The sequence below is a fragment of the Nyctibius grandis genome, chromosome 7 (assembly GCF_013368605.1).
Source record: "Nyctibius grandis isolate bNycGra1 chromosome 7, bNycGra1.pri, whole genome shotgun sequence".
Taxonomy (NCBI): Eukaryota; Metazoa; Chordata; class Aves; order Nyctibiiformes; family Nyctibiidae; genus Nyctibius; species Nyctibius grandis.
Genome location: NC_090664.1, coordinates 55,751,997 through 55,767,466, shown reverse-complemented (window position 1 = coordinate 55,767,466; position 15,470 = coordinate 55,751,997). Strand labels below are relative to the sequence as shown.

The following is a 15,470-nucleotide window of genomic DNA, read 5'->3' as shown; positions in this document are numbered from 1 at the left end:
ATCCTTGTCAAAGGTTGGGTACTGGCACATTTTGGAATTTGACCCAGGGAGATGACTGGAAACTGAAAACCAGATTCTGCTTCATTCCACAGCCAGTTTTGTGGATACGTGAGGGAAGCTCATCTCTTTCATGTTGTTTATTTTTTTAAAAAAAAACCCCAAAACATTGGGAATAGAAACGTTCTTCCTTAGCAAAGAACTGTTGTAATATCATTCACTATCTTTACTGCAGTCTTTGCTCTAGAGAATGTAAACTCACAATGTCAAAAGGATGATTTTGACCTCTGATGATTTCTTGCGTAAGGTAAAGAGACAGAATCAGGCCTTTAACAACAGTTCAGAGATTAGGCTTCAGGTAACAAGCTTTGAACTAAAGATCTGAGTGGTAAAGAACCAACCTCCTGTTACATGTGTGCAGAAAGAGAAGGTGATGAGATTGTGGATGGGAGTTGTCTTCTCTTAAATACAGGAAAAATTCAGATCCCACATGCTATTGTAAATAAAGGAGCCCAGCTCCTGTTTCTTTCTGACCACTGTGTCAGAGAGATGACAAACTATGACTGGCTTTCAAGAAGCATAGGCCCTCCTGTAATTCTGTAATCCACCATCTTACTAGCTCATAAACCTAAAAGACTTATGCAGTAAACAGAAAAACAGAGAGCAATCTCTCAAATTTCCTACTAATGTCTAAAAAAATAACTTGGTGAAGGAATCTCAAATGGGAATAATCTTCTACCTCAGCAGGAAAAGAAAGAAAAACTAAATCTAAATGTCTCCACTACTTATTTGCATTTGATGTTGAGATTAAGCACATAATCTTATCAACTGTTAAAAGTTGCAAGCTCCACGATTTTCTAAGCTGTTTTCTGTTGATACGCTCTCTCTTTGACTATGTGCCAGGAAAAATAAGATCTTCAGTAAAAGCAGATAACACTTCAAAGTGTCATACTTTCAGCCTGGCACAAGTACAGTATAATGAGGTTTGAGTGATCAACTTGTAAGAACAGTGTGGGCTTTATCTTTTGGTGATAGTAGCAGATTTCCATCAGTGGAGAATGTATGCTCACAAGACTCGAGTTGGTGCATTTTCTCCATCAGCTTCCGTGGCAGGGAATCAAGTCCTATGTTGTCTCACAAAATATAAGCCAGATGCTACCATGTGTGGTGGACAGGGCAGTTCTGAGTGACAGAGTGTTTGAAGAATGAGGTCAGTCTCAGACAACACTGTTACAGTGTTATAATGATGGCATATGATAAGCAGTTGATAATCATTCTTTCAAATTAAAGGATTCAGCATCAGTTCACATAATATAAATTAATAATCCTTTAAAATCCTGATCCTATTAGCTAAAAATCCCTCAGCTTTGCCAGACCCACTAGAATACAATATTACTGCAAAAATGCCCATTAAATCATCACAGGAGCTGGAAAAAAGGGAATCCTTTACATTTCCTTCTTCTCTCTTTCTTCCACTCCTACCCCAGATTGTTTCCTTTGCCAGATGAGGATCTCATTATATGTGTGCTGTGATTCACTAGAACATCTCAAGGCTCAAAAACTGTGGTTTGAAAAGTTTTGTGATACAGTCAGCATACTAAAGATGGAAATCAAGATCACATTGAATGCTATTAGATTTTATTGTCTTTGACAGCTAGTGTCTTTCCATGCAGTAGGAACTGTATTTACCATGTAAATCTGAAGGCACGTAGTAATAGGTTTATAGTTCACTGGTGTACGGAACTGTGAAAGTAAAGGATATGTAAATATCCACGGTAATGAGACATTTGCTTACAAGAGATGTTACAGACAATAAAAGTGGCAAATGAGATCTTCTGAGAACCACCTGCTAGCCTTGCTTGCTTAAATTAAATGGGTTTGATAGCAACGGGGAAAGTTTTCTTATTTCTTGTTATTATTTCAATAACAGTTGTCTTCCAAACCCTGGGATAGCATTAGATATTGCAAACCAATCTAGAGAAATGCAAGGAAATCCTCATACTGCAGCAAAGAAAGTGTAGACAGGGAATAAATATTTCATAGCATTGTGTATCAAATTCAGTTACACCAGGTGGCTGTTTTTGTGGTAACACCACGCAGAGCTAAAGAACAGTCTCATTTAAAAACACATTATAAGTTCTTTGTGCTAGAAAGCACTGATGTGCTGACATTGGAAGAGAGAGATAGAGAAGCAGAGAGTCAAGTCATTTGGCTTAGTTACTAAAACAGGTGGGTGATGGAGTTTGGAAAGAATTCACTATCAATGAGAATATTGCCTGATCCTGCCTGGAAAAGCATATTTGAAAGAAACAATTTAGAAGAGCAAATAAAAGGATGATAAAAACATTAAATGGAATAAAGGCAAGCGTGCACAATCCCCTCACATTTGTAAACCATGATACAGCCAGCATCTCCTGCTGGGTAAAATCTGCCCACGGAAATCAATGTGACTTGAGTGTGAAACTGCACAGCGGGGTTCTCCTCTGGCACTGACGGTATGTCTCCATTGCTGTGTGATGTAGGGATGCCCAAGCTAGCTTTGAAAGAGGTAGCTCAGACACTGCAAGCAGCAAGGTACAGCTTCAAGTGGGCAAATTTTCCTGGTTCTTAGCATATTAGAAATCAGTAATAACAACAGGGAGTTTTAAAGAATAAGATTTCATGTGGACCAGAGTGAATGAAAAGTGCTAATCTTGAAAACAAGGCACCTTGTGGAAAAAAGACCCTGCTTTCCCTTCCCATGTCTTCACTGCCACCTGTAAACTGAAATTCATGTTTGGTAAACTTTGTGGGATTCTTCTCAGGTAACGTAAGTGGTGTAAAGCTTAGCACCTGGTCTTGGGTAAGTACTTATGCCCTCTTTGTAGCATGGGCAGAAGAGTGCTTCATCTTATTCAGTTAGTCACCTCCTTTCTGATGGGATGGATGATCCTTTGGGAGCTCCCATCCCTTGTCACAGACTTTTGAGGAAACACAGTGGTCATTCAACTACAGGATTAGTCAGGATTCTTCTAACTTCAAATGGCTAAGACTGACCCTTTTACCCTTATTCAGTTAAGCAAAGTTTTCTCTGTTGTTCATAGAGAGAGACCTTCCAGATAGGGATAATCACATTTTAAGGTGGCAGTGGTGGTGAATCATCTTGTAAGTGTACTTCCATTGCTCCACTGACTACACTCAGTAGAATGAGGCTAAGAACTAGCTTAGCCTAGATAGCTGTCTGTTCAATGGCTGTAGCTTGTACTCCCCACAGGGTCTACATGGTCATTTGGAGTAGACACGAACCAGCTCTGCCCTCCCTTAGGGCTATGTAGCCTCCCTTAGACACTTTCTGATCCTGAGCGAATGAGTCCAGCTGAGGGTTGGGACAAGTTACTGCAGGCTGTGAATGGTGCCAGCATAGCTATGCAGCTCCTGGGCAATTAAAACCACAGGCAAACCACAGTGGCTGCTTATGAAAAGCCACATGATCAATCCCTACATCTCTGTCTCAAGCTTCTTGTAAAAGTGAGATAAAACTCGTGTTTAGACTGCGAGCTCCCTGTGGCAGGATCCATCTTGTACTCTTCTTGTGAAAAGTACTTCAAAAAAACAGAGTCCTGATTTCAGCTGAAGCACCATATGGATTTTATATGAATTTCATATGAAGCCCCTGACACCTGAGTTTAAATTCAATATTGTTGAAGCTGAGAGGGGTGTCTCATATACCTAAGAGTGGATCTGACTTGGCAGCTACTGAAAAAGAACCGCTTTTTCAGAGAAAGTCCAAATCTCTGAACAAGAAGGAAACTATGGATATTTATACTTGCAGAACCTCCAATGTAATTTTAAAATTATACCTAACACTAAAACCATTCTAGTCATCCTTCCTCTGTGAAGGTTCACACAAGCTTTGTTCTCATCCTTCACTTCAAATTAAGTCTCTTGGAGCAAAATGCTTTCTCTTTAACCTGCTACTCCTGGCAGCTACTCCTGAAACGTCTGGACAAGCACCAAGAGAAAAAAAGAACAAAAAAACCCCAACAACTAAGAAAACCATGCTGCCAGAACAGCAGTGACAAACACCTCTTCTGAAATTATGTTTCCTTATTTTCTTTTTTCTCCTCTGTCTAGGGGTGTCTTGAATGTTCCAGTTTTGGTAGTGGCTAGATATAAAACTAGATTTTAGGCAGCCCCATAGCTGAAGCTCACCGAGTTCAAGGAATGGACCTCACTTTAAATCTACTGAGAACAGAGTCTGTTATCTTCCACCAACATGTATTCACTATGTCACCAGGACTATGCACAAACTGTTCTTTTTGTATAGATTTGTGTCCTATTTTCTCATGGTGCCTCTACTGCAATACCCTGATTTACACCCTCTATATTCAAATTCTCTTAACAGTATCCACAGCATCCTTCCATGTCCTTATCCTCTCCCTGGTACAACACGCCTCCTCATCTTTGTTAACTTTTTGGCGAGAGAAGGTTCAAAAGCAGAGAAGTGTTTTTTGGATGGCAAGAACCTGTGTACTAATTCACTGCTCACTCATTCACTCCTCTTAGTAAAGTGGGTAAGTCCTACCTGTCCCCCTCTACATTAAAATAATGATTTTGACATCTTTCTTATACTCAGGACACCATTCTCACAGAACATACAGGAATTTGCAGCTTTGAGGCTAGTGCACGTCTGTCAAGTGTTGCTGACTTTCTTCAGTGGACTCAAAGTATGGGGTGAAGGGGAGAAGTGAAAAAAGGAAAGACAGGACAATGGACAAAGGGATTTACGGATTCACACACAGACAAAAGGGAATAAACAAGAATTTGCATAAAATTTGTTTGCTTGAGAAACCAAGAAAAAGTGTAAGTACATAAATGTTATACTTCTGTATTTTTTACGTGTGGAAATAAAGGCTTGAGACGAAAATCCATCCTTTTGGCTTACAGCATTCAGTTTCATTTTCAGTTCCTCTCCTCATTTATTAGTTTAAAATATCACCTTCAAGGCCATATTGCCTTCAGGAGAGTAATATCAAAGGAAATGTAATGTTACAAACCAGCATATTAAACTGAATTATGCGTTGCACAGTAACTTTTAAAGGGCATACAACATATAAAGCCTTTCAGAGAGAAGAAGAATATGAGATAGGTGCTCTCTGTTCTTTCATAAATCTAGGTAAATACCAAAATAAATAAAGGTTTAAGGAAGGCCTAGATATGGGTCCTAGATTTTCAAAAGTAATTAACTTTTCAAAGCAAAGTTATCTTATAGGAGCTCCTATTACAGCAATGGTCATTCTGTAGGTGATTCAAGCTAGGCAGCAAACTTATAACACTGTCAGATTCAACAGTCTCTTTTGAAAGTCCAGGCCATAAGAGAGTAGAAATGAAAAATAACTGAAATTCCAAAGTTATAAAAGGGGAGAAAAAACACTAAAGGGGAGAAAAAACACTAAAGGGGAGAAAAAACACTAAAGGGGAGAAAAAACACTAAAGGGGAGAAAAAACACTAAAGGAAGACATTCTATGTTGGAAAAGAGAATACTTAAAATCATAGAATTGTTGGAAAGGACCTTTAAGATCATCAAGTCCAACTGTTAGCCTAGCACTGCCAAGTCCACCACTAAACCAAGTCCCTCAGCACCACATCTACATGTCCTTTTACATCCCTCCAGGAGTGGTGACTCCACCACTTCCCTGGGCAGCCTGTTCCAATGTTTGATAAACCTTTCAGTGAAGAAATTTTTCCTGATACCCAATCTAAACCTCCCCTGGTACAACTTGAGGCCGTTTCCCCTCATCCTATCATTTGTTACTTGGGAGACCAGACTGACACCCACCTCGATACATCCTCCTTTCAGGTACTTGTATACAGCAATAAGATCTCCCCTGAGCCTCCTTTTCTCCAGACTAAACAACTCCAGTTCCCTCAGCTGCTCCTCATAAGACTTTTGCTCTAGAACCGGATTCGTTGCCCTTCTTTGGGCTCACTCCAGAGATTTTCTTGATCATGCACAAGTAAAAAAAGATCATTCCTTCCTTAAAATGTCTTATATACAAAGCAGGCATGAAAGACCGACTACAAGGGGAAGCTGAGCAGAGAAAAAGGAAAGGTTTTTTTCCTTCCCAGTTCTGCTCCCAATAGACTTTGGAATTATTTGAACAAAGTCTATTTGCTCAGCATATGTCTTCTAGACCAGCTATTACATTAAGAATTTGTTCCTCTATCCAAATTTTGCTACTGCTGCACAAAGATGCACCTTGCATTGTCTAACATGGTATTCATTCACCTTAACAGTATAAATATTATACATGTAAATCAGAGCTAAGTTCTTCTACGCTTCTTTACTGTACATGAAGAAAAACAGACACCTCTGAAGGGCACTGCTAGAGGGTTTCTAAGATAAATTATCCTCTGGAGATGCATATTTTCTTCCACCTATTAGAAAAGGCACCAAGAGAAAGCCTAATCTTAGGCTTAAAACAACTGGAATTAGAGCAGAGGAATCCCACATATATAGTCCAAGTGACTCAGCTAGGGCTGTATGTGGAAAAAAATAAACTGTGGTCAAATTTACCAGCAGTTGGCTCACCTTAATATTTTCCATTACCTTTCTCTAGTTAACTGCTGCCCCTGGTATAAAGTTATGCAACACTATGTTATGAGTATTTAGAATCCACTGTTTATGTAATGATGATTATATAAACTATGATAGCATTTTCTACTGGTATGTTATTATCAGTAAAGTGAATTGTTTTATGGGATGACATTTTCAGAGATCTAAGATGTACTAAGTGCAGCACTGTTTTCAAAGAACTACTAAAATTATCAGCTTAATTTATAAAAGAGAACATTGGAAAAAATGATTTGAGATATTTCCCTTCTTATCTACCAAGTTAATCCTAGATTATATTAAAAACTAAAAGTTAAAGAAACAGAAACAGTGTTTTTTCTTTGATGGGAATCGTGGTTTTTAAAGCATAACAGTAGAAAAAGATGAGCTGAAGATAGCAGGCTTTAGCTCTGAAAAGATTAAATGCATACGCTTCGCATTTGCCAAACATAAATTGTGTATTTTAGAACCGAGAGCTAGTCTTTTCTACCAGAGTTCAACAGAGAGGATTTCACCTGGTTTGGATGTTCTGCATCACGCTAGCACTTTGGTTCACCTTCTGACCACTTTAGGTAGGAGTGAGCTACACAAATTATAAATGAGAACTCTATCCATATTCCCACTGTATTGATGGGGAAAAAAGTAGATACAAATACACACACAAGTCACTGTTTGAACATGATCTTTCTCAAAGGTGAAAAGGGAATGAAGATCATCTCATTTGTGCAAAAATCCAACCATTAGAACTACTCTCCTCTAGAGGCTGAAAGGTTCTTGTCTACGTCTTATGTGAAACACTTACACCTCAAAAGGAAAGGTTAATACCAAATTATAATTTTTTTCTTTGAACATTTCATATATGGCAAAGATCAGCTTTTAAATGACAGGAGCTGTCATCTATAATTACAGAGGTATAGACATTTTTTATTCTTCTAAAGATATTTAATTATTTAGAACCACAAAATATTTATTCTAAGCCCACACTGATCGCTGCTCTTGCATTGTTACCTGCCAAGAAAACCTCATTCAAGAAAATCTCCAGAATCTTTTAAATGCTGCCAACCAATTCGCCTTAGGTGAGATTTGGAGAGTTTTAAAGGGAAACCAGTTTGGCAAAATCTTTGGAACTTTTCTTTGTCTAATTATACAGAAGACTAAAAAGCCAATACTCTGGGAAATGGAGAGGGCTTTTTTTTAAAAAACCCTTTCTTTAAATGTAATAGAAAGGATTTGTTATTCATCTATGAGGAAGTCACCACTTTGCTGCTCTGGAGGCAGAGGCATTCTGTGAAATTACTCAAAAAACTGGGAGATTTTATTCTGACACTGCTGGAGGACAGAATGACACTTACAAGCTGGCAGAACCTGAGCCAGCGCCAAGCTCACCAGCTGCAGATAATCTGGCATCATTCAGGACATGAGTTATGTGAGATCATGGGGTACTGCTGGAGGCAGCCTTGCCTGGGAGCAGCTGGTACCCCTCACTTCTTTTATTGCTGGAGGCAGCCGAAACAACTGTCATCATCCTATTCCACCACCACGCCATTCTGACGCACTTCTCTACCTCCTTAAGAGAAGAAGAGATCATGAACTTTTCTTTATCATCTCTTATCTTCCGTTAATTCTCCAAGCTGAGAGACAATGGAAAAGGGAGGTTAGCCCACCAGTGCCTAGAAGGCTTTGCATTTATCACAGTGCTACAAATCTTAATCCTTAAATGGCTGGGCTCAGAGTCATTTCTAGGAAGAGCATAGTAAAAATACTGGCTGAAGTTTGCAGAGTTAAGACAGAGTTTGAGAAGAAAGAAGTGAAGTAAGAACCAGAAAGACATGTTCCTCTTCCACAAGGCCTTACCCTTCCTCTGTCAGATCCTATCTGAATGGATCCTCCCCTTCACAGACACAGCCTACCCATTAAAAGTGATTGACTAAGGACAACAGGGTAGAGCACTTTCAGCTGCAAACTTTTTAAATAGTTTCAATTAACAATATTAGCTAACCTACAACTGGTGGTGGTGATGGAGAAGTGAGATAGAAATAAATATATCTTATATATTTTTATATATAAGATATATAAAATATTACATATATTTTTTCCCCACAAGTATTAATGTGCCTCACAGTGAACCCTGACTTTCAACTAGGACTGTAGGTAAGCAATCTTTCCAAGCTGTATAGCTGAACAGTTCATTGCCACTTTTGCCACCCATGGAGAGTAGTGATATTTGGCCCATTATGAGATTTATTGGCCTGTGAAGAAGACATCTGTAAAGATCACCAAGATAATTAGTTGCCATGGATACAGAAAAAGTAGAATTTTTTTCAGTGTGTCTTTTTGGTGTTTTGGAGTCTGTGTTCCTTTGAAAATGAAGAGAGGATTTGGTTGCATGGAAGAAGAAGAGAGGAAGCTTTGATAGCAGGTCTCTTGACCATTGAGGTTTCCCAGTAATAAATTCAGGGCTTTAAATCTGTTCTATCCCCTCAAAAAAATGATGACATATTCCTTTGGTTTGTTAATTTCTAATTAATCTCACAACAGGACTGAACTGGGACTAAAATGGGACAGAAACCTTGAAAGAGTCTCTGGGTATGGGGTTACACTTCAATCTTAAAAAACCCCAATGTAGTAGAACAGGATTTTCAATGGAATTTATTCAGGCAAAGCCTGAGGTCAACAGTTGCCTACTTAATAACATTTGTCAGGAATTTTGACTTGTTTCTTAAAGGATAAAGAGACCAAACTTAACAGACAGACATTAAACTGAAAATAGCAACTGACTTCAAGTCTATAGGACTGATAATTTCAGAACTTATATTACATTCTGTTACACATTTATTAACTCCCTTAAAAGTAATTTACAAATTATTGTTATTTAGGTTTCATGGCAGCTCTAGGGGTAAGTTTTTCTGTTCTTTTTACAGCTGGAAAGCAAAACAAAACAAAATAAATGGTGGCATTGAAAGCTAAACACTCTCCAGAGCATGAGTTGTAACAGAGCTCAGAAGCAAGACGCCTCTTCATATTCAGACTCCTGTCTTCCCCGCTTTCTTGCTTTTCTATTGTATATAAATAGAGTTATTCCAGTGATAGAAGCACGTCTGCAATAGAAGATAACTTATAACTTGGATCTTGGGCCAAATTCACTCCTGATGTAACCACAGTGACGCCAATGTGGATACTCTTGAGAGTCATTTATTCCTTGTTTACTCCTCAAATCTTCTGAGAATGAGAAATGACTGAATTAAATAACTTAATTTCTTTCAGTGTGCAAATTCCATAATCTCTCCTGGAAATTGTTCTAGTAGTGAGTCAAGCAACTCCTTATTAGAGCCCATGGGACCTTACGATCTAGTGGAGGAAACAAAGGAGATATATATACCATAAAAAGCCAGTTCATTCTCTGTTAAGAGGTAATGTTAACACATTGCATTTCACACTCCTGAACAGGAAGACAGAAGCTGCATTTTGTTCAAGCATTTGGAGTAAGTGAAAAAGAAATCTTGAAATAAAGGTGTGATTCAATACTACTGTCAGAGTTTAACAAAGCCTGTCTCCTGTTTCATATTGAACTTCTCTGACTCTGCCTGCAGTGTATTCAGAGAGTAGAAAAAAAACCCACCAAAAATAAATGCAATCCAGCCTCACAAGGACTTGCGTACATCTGGGAAATGTTGGTCAGCATGAAAGAGACTAAAGGAAATAATATTACTATTCAGTAATTTCCCAGCGACTAGATGCCTTCTTGTCAAAAGTAATGATATATAAAGATACACACCTTGATCAGGGCAGGTTGCAATCTGCAGTCCATGAAAAGGCATGTGAGGGATATCAAAAGATGAAAACAGAGGTAGAATGCACGATGAAGAAGGACAAAGGAGATGCTAGTGAAACATGGAGAACTATCATGATCATTCCCCTGATAATGAACAGTGGATTCCTTAACATCTTTTTTTGTTACTTTTTCTTTTTCCTGGAAAGATCTTTTTGCAGAGAGAGAAGGGGAAGAAATAGAATGGAATGTAGACTGAGAAGAAACCACAAGTGCCATCGCACCCAGACCAGCACTATCACCAGCAAGCAGAGGCCATATAAATTTAATACAGAAAAAGTAAATGTGTACACACTGCTCACAACTCTATATTGTGTAAGCTACAAAATACAAGATCTCCCAACAGGCTACAGTAAAGTACAAAAACCCAAAACCCATAAACATCATAACGAGATGTAGTAAGAGGTCAGAAGTATTTCCAATGTCTTAGACACGTGAAACATGTTAGGTGAAAATGCCCAGAAAACCATAGGAAGTGGACACAGGAAGGCCCAAAATTGCAGTGGTGGTAATGCAAAATCTGAACCACTAAAGACAAGATAATTCCCCTTTGCTTGCCTTTAGAAATCCTTGAAGAACAAGCGTAGTGAATCTGTTTGTCTAAAGACTGGAAAGATACAGGAAGAAAAGGGAATCAGTCATTAGAGAGTGCTGAAGCTGCCATCACGACTTGATAATTTACAGTAAAGGAGCAGTAACACTAGTTTCAACTTCCAGATATATAGAGATATGCATCAAACCTCCAACACTGCTGGTTTAGTCACTGCCTCCATCAAAGCCATTACAGTAGTCATTGCAGGAAGTGGTATTTTGGGAGGAATGTGCATTTTAAATATATTTGGTAAAAAAGTGTCTACAGATCCTCATTTTCCTTTTGAGAGTAGTTAATTCCAAAAAAGCTAAAGAGTTTTTCCATGTATAAAGCTGCTGCAAGTTGGAGACTAATTTGTTTAGAGAATTTAGAGATGGGTTAAAAAAGAAATATGAAAATGAATTAAGTATATTATTCCTTCTCCCTCTCTTACTAGAAAAGTTTAAAGACCTAGTAGGAAGAGAAATTGTTCTGTGGTGTTGCTCACAAATACATGTGGGCAGGTAATTACACTCCCATCTGAAGTAATAAATAACTATGAAAATTTGCATACATATAATCAATATTCTTTTACTGGTGGTATTTATTAGAGTGTGGAATAATTATGGAAAAAACAGGAAATAAGGCTAAAGGGACCTGTATAGGCCATAAAGGTTATTCCCTGCATCCAGGCAAAATAAACCATAACTAAAATAGCTAAAAGGAAGACTGGAAGTTCTCATTGTCCGTGGCATTCTTATTACCTGGACAAAGGATGAGAACAGTATGTTACAGGGCACAATTCTGCACACTTGAGTTACAGAGTAAAGGTCCAGAAACTTCTTTATATTTCAATCATTTGATAATTTTTTGACTTGCAGGGGCTGTGATAGCATCAATATATGAAGATGGTAATAAATTACTTCATGATATTCTGAAACACTTAGCAGATAGAAAATTAACCCCTGCTATAAAACCCATTTAGAGGGAGAAGATATTTATAGGTATAGGTATGTATTTATACAGGTATAGAGTATACCTATGTATTTACACACATCCTCAGATAGACTACTCTGTCCATAGACTAACTGTTTAGGGTACACGTAGAAGAAAAATTAGAAACTGCACAAAAAATGTTCCATTTGTAACCCAAGCGAGAAAACTTATTCATGTGAACAGGAATGATTAGCTGTTGTAACCATACCATTTGAACTTTCTTTATCAGTTTTCAATCCAGAAGAATAATGGGAAAGAAATCAGTGATCCTGGTATAACCTGTATGAAGACAATTATGAAACAGTTCTACTGACTGGAAGTACTATATTTCATTTTGTTCTAACTTATTCAATTATGATAACAATGGGGTCTGTTTTAAGTAGCTTGCAGGTTAGCAGAGATGGGGTAGAATCATTTGGCTGTATGACCAAAAGCCTGGAGCAGACTCAACTACTTTCATGTCTTGGAAACAAAGATGAGACATGTTCTCAAAATGTATATGACAGTCCTTCAGCACATTGTAATGAATTGTTTGTGGTCATTATTTCAGTTTGTCCTTGCTCTTGTCCAATGGTTTGGGCATACTTGTTACACACTCTAATAATTGTTTTTCTTTTCTAGGGCATTTCATTGCTCATTGACTTCTATTTCCAGTAATTTTTTTCACACAGGTCCTGGTTAATCACTCAATTATGGTACATGCAGTTTCTTCCTCCTCATAAATTAAGGATTATTCTAACCTTGCCTTTTGTTTTGGTTGTGATTTCTAGTTGCTTTGTTTCACTGTGCTTGCTTTGATTTGTTTTTCTGTAAAGGAAACAAACCAATCAATTCTAGCAACTGTGTGAGCATGAAATATATGGCTTGATTATCAAAAGTGCAAGCTGCTATGGAAAGGCAGGAATGGCTTTTAGGGTAATCAGAAAGGCAAAGAAAAGGATCAATAAGAAGAGCACATTCAGGTGCTCTTGAACGGCGAAAACTGCATCTAACTTCAGACATGCGCCTCACCTGGCAAAGTGTAGGGTTCCCACGTCGTTTACACAAAAAGAAGAAAAAAAAAAAGACAGAAAATAAAATAGTATATGTGAATTATGGAGAAAGAGGAAATACAGGACTGGGAAGTTAAATAGGCAGCTAAACCCTGAGATTATGGACACACCTTGAGTGGAACTCAGCTTGCATATTAAGACCCCTTAATTTAGGTGGTTTAATATGCAAACTGAATGTAAATCTCAGTATCTATCAACTCTACAAGGAGTCTTGGGAGACTAGCCAGTTAATTTAGCCAATAAATTAGACGTCTCACATCCAGTGATAAAATTGTTCCCCAAGGAGCCCATTTTCCCCTAAATAGAGAGTCCAGTACAGTTCTCCTTACTGAAACACGTATTGAAAATGCCTGTTGAATGCGGTGGGAGCTGAGGTTGCAGATTGCCAGCAGCAGAATTACAGCTGGAGGGGAGCGAGAGCTGTTCCTGGTGCTGACCAAAGAACCTCCCACTGCTGGCGCGTACTCACTGCACTCTACTTCGGTAACAGGTGTGTTTTAGTTTAAGAGTTATCAAAATTGTAAAAGTGTGATTTGTTAGTGTTCTTTTCAGAAAACAAGCTGGTGGTAGCTACAAATATATTATCAGCTGGGAGGTGAGTCTGTTTGGATATTTCCGTATTGCTTGAGGCTCAAAACTACCCATGTTAAAAGCAAAAGTGCCTCTAAACTACATGTTTACAGTACGGTGCAAGATTACTTTCATTCGTCTGTAAATCATTTATAAGATAGTATGTATTCACCAAGCTGTCAAAATAATGAGTCTTCATGGCATCCAGGAGCAAGATTCAGAAATGAAAAGAGGAAGAAAGAATATTTATTTTAACTGAGAAGTCTGGATGGCAAGTTTTTAAAATTCTATTCCTTCCCAACTATCTTGCAGGAATAATGCACATATTTGACAAAATACATAAAACCAAAAGTTGGCTTAGAATTGGACTCTAACATTCAAAGTTCCTGTAGATATGAAATGAGGAAAAAACAGATCACATATCAATAGGAGAGAAGGTATACTATACTACTTCTGAAGCATATGAAATTAACAAATTATCTTAAAATATGTATCAAAGATAGGCTGGTCGAATCAACTTTTTTCCTCCCTTTTTTTTTTTCCAGGCAGCCAACGTGAGATTAATTTCATCTTTAGACTTCAGCACGCTATTGCTAAAGTATTCCTGCACCACAGAATAATCTATTTCTGTGGTGGAATTCATATTAGAAAATGAAATCTCAAGCTGGGAAGCATAACAACAGCACAGGCCAGCTTCATTTTTTTCTAGTATAGCATGCAAAATTCTTCTCTCTAGAATGAAATATTTCAACACATTAAGCTTTATGATCCCCAAAGCAAAACACGTGAGAAGAGTTCTTCTTTGCTTCATTTCTTTTACAAAAGGCTGGAAAACTGCATGAAATTGAGAGATCTTTCCCTTTTTCTTTTCTTGTTCCTTCTATTTCATGGAAGGAATTTGGGGAAGGAATTGCATATTTTCTTTTTCTCCCTTTTACCAGGAGCAAATTACTATGCACATTCTGATTCAGCAGTGCTGGCTAGAAGCTCACGGGCAAAGCTAGGGATCTCCGTTTCCCCACCTCCATCCTCCTTTGCCCAGAAAATAAAAAAAATACAATTATTTTGGACGTGCAGTTCCTGCTGCCTTGCTCTTCCAGTGATGGAAGAGGCCATGAAGTTCAGCAGATAGTACAGGGTTGTCTCCACTTTCTAAATCTCTTCAGCATCCTGCAGAGGAGATCAAGATCTGATCCACTGTAATTTCCAACAAAAGAAAGGGCATAGCTTAAGCACCTAATGAAGCAGAAATACAAAGAACTTGTGGAAAAAAACAGGACTCAGTTACATGTCAGGGAGTTGATATTTAAGGTGTTATTATGCAGGTAAGTTACTTTTAATTTCTGTTTTGAATGTAAGTAAAACTGAATTATCTCATTTTTGCCATGGTCAGAGGAGTACATATAGGCATTTTTCTACTGCTTAGCAGATGGAATAGTTAATAACTTGTTATAGTACTGTAACTTGCTCGTCTATCTGAAGATGATTTAACTTGCTGTTCTTCAGTTTTATTTTGCTGAGGAAAAATCAATATGTACAATCTGCTAGGAGTCCAAATTACTACACTTATTCACTTGCATATATTATTGAGTAGGCAGTTTCCTGTAATGAAGTTCTTGGCTTAAGTTTGTAAGGTATATTAAGAAGTAGTGGATGTAGCTCAGAATAAGCTGAAACAAGAAATGAAATTGTACAGTTGGGCAATTTTAGTCACTGGCCACCTATGTGAGGATATCAGTGCTTGGTGAAATCTCATAAGAAAAAAAACATTTCACGGTAAAGAACAGGCTAAGATGACTCTCTTGAGTTTTTGGTCTAACAACACTTGATCCATGACTACAGCTTTCCAAGTGATCCTGCAA

At 37.9% G+C, this 15,470-nt stretch overlaps 1 protein-coding gene across 1 annotated transcript in view; it reads right to left on the bottom strand.

The window, feature by feature from the left end:
• Positions 1-15,470, bottom strand: part of ADCYAP1R1 (ADCYAP receptor type I) — a 142,190-nt gene that overhangs the window by 52,981 nt on the left and 73,739 nt on the right. The gene's annotated exons all lie outside the window — the stretch shown is intronic.